The sequence below is a fragment of the Colobus angolensis genome, unplaced genomic scaffold, assembly GCF_000951035.1.
Source record: "Colobus angolensis palliatus isolate OR3802 unplaced genomic scaffold, Cang.pa_1.0 Scaffold87, whole genome shotgun sequence".
Classification (NCBI taxonomy): Eukaryota; Metazoa; Chordata; class Mammalia; order Primates; family Cercopithecidae; genus Colobus; species Colobus angolensis.
The window spans coordinates 2,330,920-2,335,135 of record NW_012122598.1 but is presented as its reverse complement, the minus strand read 5'-3'; positions in this window follow the sequence as shown (position 1 = coordinate 2,335,135).

Below are 4,216 nucleotides of genomic sequence, written 5' to 3'. Positions count from 1 at the left end.
ATGAACCTGGGAGGTGGAGCTTGCAGTGAGTAGAGATTGCACCACTGCACTCCAGCCTGGGCAACAGAGTGAGACTCTGTCTCAAAAAAAAGAAAACAACAACAACAAAAAAAACAAAAACAACGTACACGTTATCTTACAGTTTGTTATCGTACAGTTTTGTATATCAGAAGCCCTATCAGGTTGTCTGCAGAGCTATTTTCCTTCTAGAGGTTGTAGGTGGAACTGGTTTCCTTGACTTTTCCAGCTTCTAGAGGTCACCTGCATTCCTTGACTTGGTCCCATCTGCCATCTTTAAAGCCAGCATCTTCAAATCTCTCCTCACTTCCCTCTCTCCCGACTTCTGCTTCCATTATCCTCACATCTCCTTTCTCTGATCCTTCTGCCTCCCTCTTATAAGGATCCTTTGATGACATTAGATTTACCCGGACAATGAGCATAATCTCCCCAACTTAAGATCCTTGATTTACATGGCAAGGTCCCTGTTACTGTGTAAGGAAATATTCACAGGCAAAGAGAGGGGCGGTTAGGATATGGACACCTTGGGATGGGAGGGGACCATTATTCAGCCTACCATAGGAAGGGGGCAGCAGATTGCAAGGTTTTTTGTTTTTGTTTTTCTTTTGAGATGGAGTTTCATTCTTGTTGCCCAGGCTGGAGTGCAATGGCTCGATCTCGGCTCAGGGCAACCTCCACCTCCTGGGTTCAAGCAATTCTCATGCCTCCCCCTCCCGAGTAGCTGGGATTACAGGCATGAGCATACCCGGCTAATTTTGTTTTTTATTTTTTAATTTTGATTTATTTATTTATTTATTTATTTTGAGACGGAGTCTCGCTCTGTCGCCCAGGCTGGAGTGCAGTGGCACCATCTCGGCTCACTGCAAGCTCTGCCTTCTGGGTTCAGCCATTCCCCTGCCTCAGCCTCTCAAGTAGCTGGGACTACAGGCAGCCGCCACCTCGCCCGGCTAATTTTTTGTATTTTTAGTAGAGATGGGGTTTCACCGTGTTAGCCAGCATGTTCTTGATCTCGTGACCTGGTGATCTGCCCACCTCGGCCTTCCAAAGTGCTGGGATTACAGGCGTGAGCCACCACGCCTGGCCAGCAGATTGCAGTTTTAAGTAGGGCAGCCTGGGCAGGAAGTGACATTGGGCCAAGACTAAAGGAGGTGAGGGACCTAGCCTGGCAGCAGTGAGGACGGGTCCTGGGTGTATGAGCAGCATCTCTCAGCCCCCCACCTGCCCATTCAGGTTTGCCCTTATATATGCCCTTAGGTCTTCTCGGGGCCCACAGGGCGTTGGGGAAAGGGTAGACTGCCAACGTATTTTACCCCAAAGCTCCTTCTCATACTCCCTTCACACTGCCACTAAAGCCCCTCACAGGCCACCAGTCTGAGTCCAGCAGCCTCCTCTGTCTCCTCATCTTTTTCAGCTTCTGCAGCACTTGACCCTGACGCCCTTCTGCTCTTGGCCTGCACACCACTGTGCTCCACAGTCCTCTCACCTCTGCTTGCTGTGCTTCGTCCATTTGCCCTTTAAACACAGACTTTGCAAGCTGTCATCAGCTTTTTCTCTTCCTGGGCCATTTTTGTTGTTGTTGTTGTTTTGAGATGGAGTCTCACTCTGTCGCCCAGGCTGGAGTGCAGTGGCACGATCTCAGCTCACTGCAACATCCACCTTTGGGGTTCAAGCGATTCTTCCACCTCAGCCTCCCAAGCAGCTAGCATTACAGGCGTCCACCACCATGCCCAGCTAATTTTTTGTATTTTTAGTAGAGATGGGGATTCACCATATTGGCCAGGCTGGTCTTCGACTCTTGACCTCAAGTGATCCACCCACCTCAGCCTCCCAAAGTGCTGGAATTACAAGTGTGAGCCACTGTGCCTGGCCATGGACAATCTTATTTTTATTCCCTGACTCTATTGCTACCTCTGAGCTGGTATCTCAATGTTTATCTCCAAACCTGGCCTCTCTTGAGCTGCAGAACCGTGCCATATTTTCCAACTGCCTTTGTTTCATTTCATCATGTGGCATACTCATGTGGCATACTTAGCTATTTATGTCATCTTTCCCATGAGACTGGAAATGCCTTGAAGACAGGTATTGTATTATTTTGTTTGTTTGGTTTGTGTTACTGTTTTTTGTTTGTTTGTTTGTTTTGTTTTGACAGAGTTTCACTCTTGTTGCCAAAGCTGGAGTGCAATGGCGTGATCTCAGCTCACTGCAAGCTCCACCTACTGGGTTCAAGTGATTCTCCTGCCTCAGTCTCCCAAGTAGCTGGTCTACAGACATGCGCCACCACGCCCAACCATTTTTTTTTTTTTTTTTTTTTTTTTTTTTTTTTTTTGAGATGGAGTCTTGCTCTGCCGCCCAGGCTGGAGTGTAGTGGCCGGATCTCAGCTCACTGCAAGCTCCGCCTCCGGGGTTTACGCCATTCTCCTGCCTCAGCCTCCCGAGTAAGCTGGGACTACAGGCGCCTGCCACCTCGCCCAGCTAGTTTTTTTTTTGTATTTTTTAGTAGAGACGGGGTTTCACCATGTTAGCCAGGATGGTCTCGATCTCCTGACCTCGTGATCCACCCGTCTCGGCCTCCCAAAGTGCTGGGATTACAGGCTTGAGCCACCGCGCCCGGCCCATTTTTGTATTTTTAGTAGAGATGGCGGTTTCACCATGTTGGCCAGGCTGGTCTCAAACTCCTAACCTCAGGTGGTCCGTCCACCTCGGCCTCTGAAAGGGTTGGGATTTGAGGTGTGAGCCACTGCACCTGGCCTACCCTGTTTTATTCATTCTGGTGTCATCCTGGGTTGGTCATATAACAATGGCAATTATCATAATAACCAGTATATATATATATATTTTTTGGGACAGAGTTTCACTCTTGTCACCCAGGCTGGCGTGCAATGGCACAAACTTGGCTCACTGCAACCTCCGCCTCCCAGGTTCAAGCGATTCTCCTGCTTCAGCCTCCCAAGTAGCTGGGATTACAGGAATGCACCACCATGCCTGGCTAATTTTTGTATTTTTAGTAGAAATGGGGTTTCACCATGTTGGCCAAGCTAGTCTCAAACTCCTGACCTCAGATGATCCACCTGCCTTGGCCTCCCAAAGTGCTGGGATTACAGGTGTGAGCCACTGCACCCGGCCAGTAACCAGTATTTACTGAGCACTTTCTATGTGTCAGGCGCTATGCTAAGCACATTACATGTATTAATTAACTTAATCCTAACAACAACCCTATGAGACGGAGAGTATTACAATTCTCATTTTACAGGTGAAGAAACTGAGGCTCAGAAACGTAAACTACCTTCCTTAAGGTCTCACAGCTAAATAAATGGCAAAGCCAGAATTCAATCCCTGGTAGTCTGGCTACAAAATCCAAAGTCAGTAGTTGGAATGGATTGGCATTCAGTTCCATTCCAAATTGGTATCTTTCTGCTTCAGAAACCAAGGAGCTAAAAAGTGCATTTCCCAGATGCCCTTGTAGCTAGGAAGTGAATTATGTTGCACTAATTAGATGCAGATTAATACGATTTGGAAAGTGGAAGTGAGGTGAAGACCCTCCTCTGCTGCTTTGATTGTTCCTGCTGGCACATCTGGTCATGAGGCTGTGGGATTTTTCTGGAGCAGTGTACAGAGTCCAGTCATTTGCTTTGTAGGTACTGAGTACTGGGAGGCAGCTGAACCACGAGGAGCAGTAGTAGTTTCCTGATCCATGGATCACAGCTGCAATTGTGTGTTCATGGGGTCAGTCAGCTCCAGGATCCCCACCAGCTAGAGTAGTTTGTTTCCTGCAACTAGAATTCACGATGATACCTTCAAGGAAGGGATCTGAGAGTGGATATCTGAAGTAATGACAAAATGAATAACTTAATTTACCACCTGGGGTCACCAGGAATGACTGACCTGTTGAAGGTAAGGCTTTGGCAGGCTACACACTGTTGAGATTAAATCATTATGGTGGGGAAAGGAAATCAAAGGCTCTGGTGTGGTCTGGCTGCTACAGGCATGCGCCACCACGCCCAACCATTTTTGTATTTTTAGTAGAGATGGGGGTTTCACCATGTTGGCCAGGCTGGTCTCAAACTCTGGTGAGCTTAAAGAAGAAGAAAAAAAAGGGCTGAGCGCAGTGGCTCACATCTGTAATCCCAGCACTTTGGGAGGCTGAGGTGACCAGATCACCAGGTCAAGAGTTTGAGACCAGCCTGGCCAACCTGCTGAA